Genomic DNA, 11,531 nt, shown 5'->3' on the forward strand with positions numbered 1-11,531 from the left:
GAGATCAAATGCTCCAACTCCTTCATCTTGCAGAAAAGAAAATATGAAATGATTTGTTGTACAGCCTGGAACACACCACATTCGTTGTGAATCATAAGAGGGAACGTCCCCCTGCATCACCTGGACCACTGCAGTTTTTGATGTAGTAAAGCCACAGTCACGATACAGTGCATGTGCTGCTCACACCTCTCCTGAAACGCTTCCTGACTAGGGCAGGGCAGGTTCAAGGCCCTCCTGGGTACCCTGCTTTGTGTAGGACCCTTATCACTTTCTTCTCTTCCACATAGCCCTGAGTATCACACCTACTTCCTTCTTCCATTCTGTGCCCTGACTTCTCCAAAAAGCTCAAAATCTTTCAAGTCACAAAAATTCGTTTTAGAGTTGTGTATCCACTGAGTTTGCATTCTCAAAGAAAAACCCTTACTACAAAGAAATTTGAAATCGTTTTAAAGCTACCAAGTGTTTTTGTCTGGATCACCTCTTGGTCTACTACTTATTCCATAAAATAGGCCTTCTTGTGATTTGTCCTATATTTGTTATTTTTGGTCATGCTTCGCAGGCTGCCCTGTCTTTATTAAACAAAGCTAACCTCACTCTATTCATGCCCTTAAGGTGTGATATATTTAAATATTTTTAAATTTTAAGGGAGAAGACAAAAATAAAAACTACCCTTTCTATCTTCAATGCATTTCTGCAGGATAAGTTTCTCTAATAAAAAGTATACCAAGGCATCAGTGTTCCATGCTACATCTTTATGTCCCGATTCTTTCTAACTGTGCTCATAGCCGGTATCCTATTTACTCTGTCTCACTTCAGACTCTTATTTAAACATTTAGATTATTTGCGCTCTTATTAAAAACTCTATGCACCTGTGAGATGAAGGGGTCATATGTCTACCTTAAACACTCGTGTGCACCACACACAGTCACACTCACATGCATTCAGGATCATAGTACATAGAAGGCCCTCAAGCAGTTTGTTAAATCAATAGAAATCATCGTTCACCATGAGAAACAACTCTGAGGTATGTCATAGTAAATTGAAGATAATAATCTATATGTCGGATGATTAAGTCTAGTCAATTTAAAAGTCCCACCAGTTTAGAAAAACGATCCCAAGCCAACAGGTAGAATTTATTAGAGGAAAAATGTAAATTCCTCGCCTATGCTGAAAGACCCAACTGTAGAAGTGTAAGGTAATAGAAATGTGACATGAAATTCAACAGTGTGATGTAGGTATTAACTCACACTTATCCAGAACTTATTAGAGCAGCCTGATACTACTCTAAATGCTTTACATATATTAATTATTTAGTTCTCACAATAACTCTATATAGTAGCTGTTATTAGTCTTCACGTTTTACAAAAGAGGAAACTGAGGCACAGTGGGGATAATTAATTTGTCTAAGGTGGGACATAGACTGCAATGAACTTTTTCCTCTTTCCAAAACTTTGAGCAGTTGAACTGAACTTTAAGGAAAATAAATATTCAAATATCTCACTGGGGAGTAAACTGGCCCCCCCAACAGCAGCAGGCCGGGAGTGAAGCCAACAAGGGGCCCTGTAACGGATTCTGAGAGGGGCCTGGAGCCTGTGGGCTCTCAAAATAGCCTCTTTTAGTGGCAGTTATGTTTCCCTTTCTTACATTGAACTTCCTTTCCCAAATGAATCCCAGCCCTTGGTAAATCTTCAGAAAACTAGAAGCCTGAACCTCTGCCTTATTCCGTGGGGATTAAGAAAAGAGGATGGGAGGCAGGATCAGCAAAGAGGAGAACAGCCCCCTTTCCCAAATGCGTGATGATGGTGTATCAGCCGCAAATGCCCAGGGGAAAGCCCAGCAGCCTTGGTCGGCAGTGGACACAGCACTGTAATAGTTGGCCTTGGTGGTAGAATCAGAGTGAAAGAGAGAGAGAGAGAGGGTCCAAGGAGTCGCTATGGGAAGAAATCACTGAGGGGCTTTATGCCAGAGTGAGGAAGTACGATTTTATTTGAGAGAAATGGGAAGCCGCTGGAAGGAAGGCGATCTCAAAATTCTTTTCAGTTATTAGATTTATCTGACTTCTTGCAAGGGTTCTGTAATGGAAAGAAGTCCATAAAATTCAAAATGCCAGGTAGGCCTAATTGGCCTCTTGTAAATAGAGTGGACTGGGGCAATTCTTTCTTTATAAAACTGCCAGTAGTTTTGCTTTGGGAGAAACTAACTCTGCTCTCCTGACCTCATCTGAGGGGGCTAGCAATCAAAGTATGACCAAACCAAAGCCAACTTTGAATAAACTTGACAACATGCAGGAGAATTTTAGGTGGTTTGATGTGAGATTTGTCCCAGTTTGATCTTTTCCGTACCCCCTAAGCCAAAGTCAAATAGGGTAGCACAGGTCTCATGTTGAGGTTTTATGTCCCTTTCTAGCAACCTTAATGAATTTAACTGTCACCAGAGTTATAGCGTGAAACCTGAACTCCTCTTTCTAGTTCCAAGGTTCTCTTTAATTTAGTCCATTTATGTCTCATTAAACTTTAATTCCCATTTCTATCATAGACGCATACTCGGTCTCGTTAGATCAGATGCTGCACCATCCCACACAATCTCATTCTTCTCGGCTTGCTCTCACTCGTATTAATTCTACTTTGTTTTAAACATCTCTTCTTTTGTTTATTCTTAAAAGTGCATAAATACGGCATGAATATATTCTCAGTGCAAGCTATTTAAGACATACATTAGTATGGAGAGTAAAATGTGAAAATTCCCACCCATCCTAACCCCAAATTCCACTCCTCACGCTGAAGGTAACTAGTATCAAGAGCTATGAGGGACTCCTTCCATTCTTGTGTTCAGATGTCCACACGCAAATGCACATTCATTCATAGATTTATACATATACATTTTAACTTAAAAGGAATCACATGATACATGTCGTTTTACAACTTGATTTTTCCACTGTCTTGGAGAATTGTCTATGTGAATGCAAAGAGATCTAGCTCATTCCTTTTAGCCACTGCAGAGAATTTTACTGAATGGCTCCGCCATGATATTGTTTTAACCATGCCTCTGCAGCCATGATGGGTTTTTCAAAATGTTTTTTGATGAAAACTATTTGCAATAAATGCACATTTTAAGCAGTTTCTCTGGGATAGATTGCTAGAAGTGGAGTGACTGGATCACAAGGAACTGGCAATTTAAAAATTTGATAGGTGCAAGTAAATTGCTCGCAAAATTGCCTCATCACTTTATACTCCACCAGCTCTTTTCGAGAGTACCTAATTCTCTGCAACATTCCCAACAAGTGATACTATCATTCTACAAGTTTTTTTTCTAATTGGTTGGATGAAAACTATTCATCTTGTTTTTACTGGTATTTCCCTGATTATTAGTGAGGCTGGGCATTTTTTCAAGTGTTTATTGGCAATTTGTTTAGTCTCTTGAGTACACAAGAATAATTGAGTGTGATTGCCTGTCATATCCTTTCTCTATTTTCTGTTGGGTTGCTAGCTTTTTATTATTTATTTATAGGCAAGATCTTTATATATTCTGGATAGCAAACCCTTTTCTATTATATATACTCTTTAGTCAGGCAGAAGTTCTAATTTTTTATTTATTGAAAATAATAAAAATTTAAAATTTAAAGCTCTCTCCGTCAGACTAAATACTACCTTCTTCAAAAGGTCTCCTGATTTCTCCAACTCACTAATATTCCCTCTTCCCTAAACTCCTCATTTCTAGACTGTAATTTCCTTGAAGGCAGGAACTGGTCTTACTCATCTTAGTAACTACCACAGAGCTTACAAGAGAGACTATTTTAACATCATGCACAGTATTTAAATGGATAATTATTGGACTGACTTCATCTTAATTATTGTCTTTTATTGCCATTTTAAATTCCTTGAAATTCAGGTTGCCCCTGTCACCTCTTCTTTGTTCCCACTGCCCCTAAGTAGCTCTTGGCCTAGTGTTGTGTCTGTTGGAGGTATTCAGTACATACGCATTGATCAATTTCATTTTGTTATGACTTTCGACATTTCATGCTTTCTTCATGACAGAGAAACGTTTCTCCAAGAATGTTTCGTGGGACATTTATTTTATATTATATAATGAGATTTCCCCCAAAATGTTTACAGATTCAAGTAAATTTGGGGGAAATTGGATTAAATAAGGCTAAGTTGGTTTATCTCTACTTAATTTGCGCCTATAACATGCCAAACAAAGACGGATATTTGGCGTTTCCAAAAAGTTTTAGATGACTTAACACTTGGGATTTTTTGTTTGTTGGTTAGTTTTTTGTCAGTGAACTGTGTTCCATGTAATTTCAATAATATATACATTTTTTTTTAATTCAGATCAAAACTTCTATTATATGTTCTTTCCCTTCTTTGGATATCAGTTGTGAAATGATTTTCACACTCATCCCAAGAAAGGCTTGTGATGACTGGGCTTTGGGGTAAAACAGTTAGCATCAAATGCTGCTGACTCTCTAACTTAGTAGAGATCTAAACAAGCAAAGTACACAATCACAATTTGCTATTATGTAAAATCTCAGTTTTCTTATCCGAAAAATGGGGAGAGCAATGGCCCTATCCCTCAGCGGTTGAAGAAGAGGGTTAAATGAGATAAACACATGCCAAGAGAAACACAAAAGCTGCTTAGTGAAAATTAGTTATTATTAAGGAGCCACTTTTTCAAAATTCTCTCCCTCACCCCTATATACAATGGACTGATTCCTCCTTGGTTTCCCCAACTTCTCCTGTAGTTTTCTTTCACGTTGCTTGGATGCATTTGTTAAAAGTGAATTGGAAATCCATGCATTCGGACTTCCTCTTATTCACATTTGTAAGCCCCCTATGCTTGGTGCCTTCTGGGAATCCATACAGATTTGAGGTAAAGGAGGGAGCTGAAGGAATCGTGGAACAAGTGCCTCCCTGGAGGCACATTTCTTATAATCCACTTTTGCCTCTTTGAGCTCACATCCAGGGTCACTATATTTATCTGGAAACATTTGGTTGTATGACAGAACTCTAAGTCAAACCAGTAAAGACAAGATTCGATTTGTTGGCTTGAATAACTGGGAAGGATTCTTGGTTGGCTCAGCAGACCAAAGCAAGAGCTGGAGGAACTAGGGGTTCAGACCATTGAACTGGGGACTCAACTCAACCAGAATTTTCTCTCTCTTCCCATTTCCATTTCTGTTTGGCATTTTCTTACGTTCGGATAACAGGGAAAATCACCCTCTGTTAATCCCAAACCTATAGCATTCCAGCTTAGTAAACTCAATGGGAGGATAGCTTCTTTTCCCCAGGAAATATATACCAATCCCATGATAAAAATAGTATCATTAGCTTCCCACGCTAGCTCAAGAGTCTATCTTTTGGACAACCACTGCTGCCGAGTGGATAAAGTACTATGATTTGTTAGGCCCAGGTCAAATACCCATTCCATGTTCAGGGGCAGCCCATGGGAAAGGGTGAAGGCAATATTTCTTGTTGGTCTCTTCCTATTCTAATAAATCATTTACTGCACTAGTTCACTGCATCTCTCTAGGCTGGATCTTGGGTGTTCACTTGTCTTTTGGGGGGCAAATTGTATCAAGAAATGGATTATTTGATTCCTCACAGTTTGGATTTCTTCTGATTTTCTTCTCACAGTGTGATAATTACAGTTGCAGATCATGTTCCGTCTGGGTGCCCCTCCTCTGTGGTTAGCCCAGTAGTAGCACTTACCACACTCGCTGTTTGCCTTCCTTCCTTAAGACACTGAGCAGCTGTGCTCAGAGCCTGAGTAATTTGTTCGGTTCAAAAGTATTTCTCTTATAAATAAGCTAATGTGTGAAACACAGAAAATAATAAATGCGTGTTAAATGAAAGAAAGTGAGTACCCTTCCACAGTGCAAAATAGGAACACAGATGTGGGATATGTAACTCAGATTGAGCTGGGGATGTCGATTTGCGGGTATCAGTGATGCTGAGTATTGAAGGTGAGTAGGTGTGAAGAAAATGAAGAAGGACATTCCGGGCAGTGGGAAGGCCTGGAGGCAGTGGTGTGTCTGAGCTGGCTCGCATACACTTGCAAGACCAACTGTACACATCTCTTCCCCACTCCGCATTCAGTGATTTCACATTGGCAGCTTGAAATCAGCTATAGCGGGAGTATTTACACCACAGAAATCAGAATCACTACAAAGCAGGGCTTCACTCCTTTTCCCAGAGAGCTGATTGTTAAACATTTACCATGCCACTGCATGAAAGAATGAGGGGGACAGGAATAGTTCTATCGATGAGGCTAGAAAAGTACGCAGAAATCAAATCGTGAAGGAACTCGTGTGTTAAGTACAGACATTCAAATTTCTTAACCACTGAAAGATTTTGAAAGGGAAAGCACATGACAGGACTTGCTCAATATGTGCTGGCTGGAATTCTCCAACAATAGTTTTTCATGGCAAACTTGGCAGAAGGTGGCACTCTATATTAAATGCTTGCAGTTCTAGGGGAGTTACTGCCTGTCCCAGCAAATCAATCTTAGTCTACAGCTTAGCCTGGAATGTGCCAGACCCAACCTAAGCTTGATTCCATCAGGACCATGTGTGACCTCAATAGCAGCACCACTTTAAATCAGTGCCAGTAGCTCATATATCCCATATAATACAAATCTATTTCCTCCTGCCACCTGGCACACCAGCCTCCTGAACTGTTGACACTAGCAAGCTTCCAACAAAATGGTTGCCAACTCTAGCCATATTTTGTCTTTTCTGTCTAGGTTATTTTAGGTGTGCTCCTGTCTAATGGTGGAAGTATGAACTGAATGGATTTTCACATTGCTTCCAACATAGAGAAGAGTAGAAAGAAAGAAAGGAGGAAGGAAGGAATTTTAATGCTTTTGAACAGGAAGTTAACCTACCTGGGTTAGGGAACAGCATTCTTTCCAGGGTTGCTGAGATGGAAACTTATGATATAGTGAAAGCAGACGGAGCACATGCAAGTTGGGTGGAAGGAGGAACCACATGGGAGCACCTTGTTGTTTTTCATTTGGGGTTTTGCTTTTATGAAACCATGAGATGTTATCTCTGGACAGTTTTTGCAAATTTCTTACTTGACATCACAGCAGTCAAAGAGCCTTCTTCCTTTTCCCCTAGTTTCTGATCCCTAAGAGCAGTCCACAGAGTTTTAGTTCCCTGAAATCTGACCCTCTGTTCTTTTGGAGTCTTTTGGCCTTTCTACTGCCCTGTGTAAGGAATACTTTATATTTAAAATGATTGTTCTACCTGGTTAAACTTTTATAGTTTACAAAGAAAATTTATAATAGAACCAAGAATTAGAATTAATATTGCTGTCACTAGTTACTGTTACGGAAAAGTGGTTATGGAACAGCCTAGTGAGAATAAATTCATTAAAAATGTACTTTTCTTCTCCCATTTTATGATGGTGAGTCATCCATGAAAAAGTTGTCTTAGGGCAAATTTTCGTAAATCAAAATGTAAGTACCATTGACGTTAACAGTACACAATTACTTCAAGAATTAACAAAGCAAATTTATGATACTCAATGTTTATATTGAAATTTAATGGAATAGATTCTATTATTACTCAAAAGATCCTCCCAATCTGCATGGGAAAAATCCACTTCTTATTGTTGTTAGATATGTGGCTCTCTTTGTCTTCCTGCCGAGAGGAGTGTACCTTGCTGCCCTTGCCTTTAGGCTTGTCCATTGACTAGTTTGGGCCAATAGGTTGTTTGCAGTAATGAAATAAGCAGAAGCTTGAAATGTGCAAGTGTGGTTGGACTTACTTTCTTGTATTTCTGCCATCACCATGAGAAGAACATAACCTAGGTAACTGCTAGAAGGATGAGACACACGTAGGGCAGACTTGGATTCAACTTGCCACTTGGAGCCAAGCTCAGTCAACCACAGGCTTCATCAGGCACAGACACATGAATGAGAATAAATGATTTTTGTTTTAAGCCACAGAGTTTGGAGTGAATTTGTTACTCAGCATTACTGTGGGAATTGTTGACTGATACAAACACTAAAAACAAAGTAAATCAATAAAAATGATACAAACAGTCTACAAGACCATTGCTGGTACAGTCTAAAAAATGGTAGTTTCTTGAAGAGAAAACCTAATATAGCAATCACCAGCTTTAAACCTACAAAGATGCCTTCATGCCTTCATGGTGGCTCCCATTTTGTCATGCTCAGCCCATGCCTTCTAAATTGAAGCGAGTCTGAAATCAAATTTTTGTAAAGTCAAATTCTTTAATCTGAATGGTTATGTCCCATAGTGTGCCTGGAAATCATACCAAAATGTTAAGAGTATTTATCTCTGAATAGTGGTATTTTGAATGTTTTAATTTCGTTTCCTTTATTTAAAAATTTTCAATAATAATGTGGATTATTGGGATAATTTTAAGAACTTTTTAGTTTACTTTAAAAAGAATAAATTTAGCCTGATTATCAATTATAGATTTTGAAATGATCACTTGTTTCCTGGTGGGAATTTCAGAACTAATAACAACAAAAGACTGGGGCTGGCCCCGTGGCCATGTGGTTAAGTTCGAGTGCTCTGCTGTGGCAGCCCAGGGTTTCGCCGGTTCGAATCCTGGGTGCTGACATTGTACCGCTCGTCAGGCCACATTGAGGCGGCGTCCCACATGGCACAACTAGAAGGACCTGCAACTAGGATATACAACTATGTACTGGGGGGATTTGGGGAGATAAAGCAGAAAGAAAAGAAAAAAGATTGGCAACACTTGTTAGCTCAGGTGCCAATCTTTAAAGAAAAAAAAGATGGAAAGCTAACATTGCTACACTCCACAAGTGAAGTATTTATTTAATTTTTGCTCTATTTTTCTCAACTCTAAAAGAAAAGATTCCTTTTTATTTATTTATTTATTTATTTTTTTTGAGGAAGATTAGCCCTGAGCTAACTGCTGCTAATCCTCCTCTTTTTGCTGAGGAGGACTGGCCCTGAGCTAACATCCATGCCCATCTTCCTCTACTTTATACATGGGACACCTACCACAGCATGGCTTTTGCCAAGCGGTGCCATGTCTGCACTGGGGATCCAAACCTGTGAACCCCAGGCCACTGCAGCGGAACATGCCCACTTAACCGCTGCGCCACAGGGCTGGCCACAAAAGGATTCCTTTTTAAAATGAACTTCTTCAGTAAAACCCAGCTTCTAGAGGTGCATTTAGATATTGCTTATCTGAGGTCTGTGGAAGGCTCTGTAATCGGGGTATGTCTTACCAGGGCTCAGGAGCAGGGACTTCCCCTTCCATATGAAACCTTCCTCATACCCTTTCATCCAGTAGCATTTTAGGAGTGTCATTATCCACCTGGATGGGCACTGATCAGACTCACTTGTGATGGTCAGGCACAATGCCAGCGAGGGGCAATCTGCACATGTCACAGAGGGGAGATTCAGCCAGCATGCCCCGCTGTGGTTAGGCAACACAGTCTGCTTAAGCAAGTGAAGGCTGAGTCAGCTCAGCCACATGCAGCTCCCTCGGCCCCCAGCTATACCTCTGGTGGGAAGTCTTTGTTGCAACATTCCTCCTTCCTATCAGGGTGAATCTTTGGGAGTGGCTTTCTTTTTCTAGGTCCTACACTTCTTTCCAGTTTCATTATCTTCCCTTCTCTCTTTTCCAATTTGAACCCAAAGTATTTTGGATTTTGTTTTGTTTTTATTTTTGTTTTAATGAGAAGGTAGGGGAAGTTTTGCTCTTCCTCTACGTACCTTGTGAAGTCTAGAATCCTCTCTATTTCTCTAAGTCTTAAAACTTGAGAAACCAAAGCTAGAAAAACGTTTTTCTCTGCTTTATCTTTTCACATCCCTCCCCAGAGGCAATGAGCACTCAATGATCTAAAAAGTACTTGAAACGGGTGGGTGGGAAACAGAGAGCAAAAAAGTAAAATAAATTAATGGTGCTCTAGATAAAAAGGTAGATTATCAGGTAGAGATATATGTTTAATAAGTTAATGGGCATATTATCTTTTCATAGTTATTACTTTTGCTCTTAAAAGACAGCATTTAGCTTTCTTCTAGAAAGGTCTAACCTTCCATCCACTATTTCCTCAGCTGGAAAGGGCCACAGGACTGCTGGAATTAACTATTTTGGAAAATGTGCAGCCAAGTTCCGTCAAGCCTCTCATCCTTGCCTTTTGCTACAGCCTTCACTGATCAAAGCATCCACCCTCTTGTGTACTATCATTTCTTCATGACTCTCTGGTTTTCTTCCCACATCCTTCCTCTCACACTTCTCACATCTCTGTCATGAAGAAACCATGAAATGTCGAAGGTCATAACAAAATGAAATTGATCAATGTGTATGGTTTCCCAGTGGCCTCTCTGTCCCCTTTCTATGATAAAGAATTGCCCTGTTTCAGTTTCTTCACTGGCATTCCCTTCTTCTTCCTTGTCTTAACCAAAATCAAGCTTTCCTGGAAAGACATCACAAGTCTTTCTGCAGCATCTAAGATTTCCCCACTCCCCAAGCCCAGATCCTTTTCTTTTCCCTGTTGCTTTCAGATCCACATTGCTTAACATGCATCTAGAAAAGTCCAATTTCTTTGACTCGTTCTCTCTTTTCATATAATGTAACTTTTACTTTTATTTAATAAATTATTTCAATTGGGTCAGACACTGAGGAAAAGAGTATGTTATGTTACCCATTATCCAACCAGGAATTCTTAGCAGACAGACTTTAGTACAAGACATATCTATGCTCAAGCTTTTCTCACGTACTTCCTCATACTTCACACATGTCTCTTTCTCGGCATGAATTTTTAAGAAACAATTGTTTTTTTCCCTGCATATTGTTTGCCTTTCATGGGCTACCTCATATACTATCTGAAAGCATGATCAAAATAGTTACATTTATGAATACTTTTATTTTGGCTTCTTCGTTTGCTGAAGAAGGAGTTAATAGTAACTTTTAAGTGTTCCAAAATTGCCAAGGAAAATATTCACCTAGTTGAATTTATCTAGAGTTCTCTATCTAAGCATAAACTATTTTATGAAGAAATGTGCCAACCAAATAACAGCCGTGCAGTCAATACAGCTAACCAAGTTGACTTAGCACAATTTTATATAGTTGGTGTGACTATAATGGGTTTTGAAAGAGATGGTCTCTGGAATTAAATAACTGAAAGAGAAGCACTGTGTCATGCAAATATGCATAAGCAGGGGATAGAGACCAAGAACAGAACTGAAAGAGAGGTTCCTACATTTGGGGTAGTAAAGTTACAGCAATTTCTCTGGAGCAGAAGCAGAGGTCCTTCCACATCAAGCACAAAGCTCCATGTGTGAAATGACCTAAGCTTTGAAGAGCTTTTAACCAACTCTCAATAAGCTCATCAGATGTCCATTTACTGCATCTCAACAATCAGATTTATAGTGACATCTATGAATTACATCTTTCTGTGTATATCTGGTAATATCTTTAATCCCTGCCCATTCAATGATGGTTTATTTGGTTGCAGAATTCTAGGTTGATGGTTATGTTCCCTCATAACTTGGAAGATATTATTCCTCTATTGCTTGCTCT

This window comes from Equus quagga, chromosome 9 (genome assembly GCF_021613505.1).
Source record: "Equus quagga isolate Etosha38 chromosome 9, UCLA_HA_Equagga_1.0, whole genome shotgun sequence".
In the NCBI taxonomy this organism is placed as follows: Eukaryota; Metazoa; Chordata; class Mammalia; order Perissodactyla; family Equidae; genus Equus; species Equus quagga.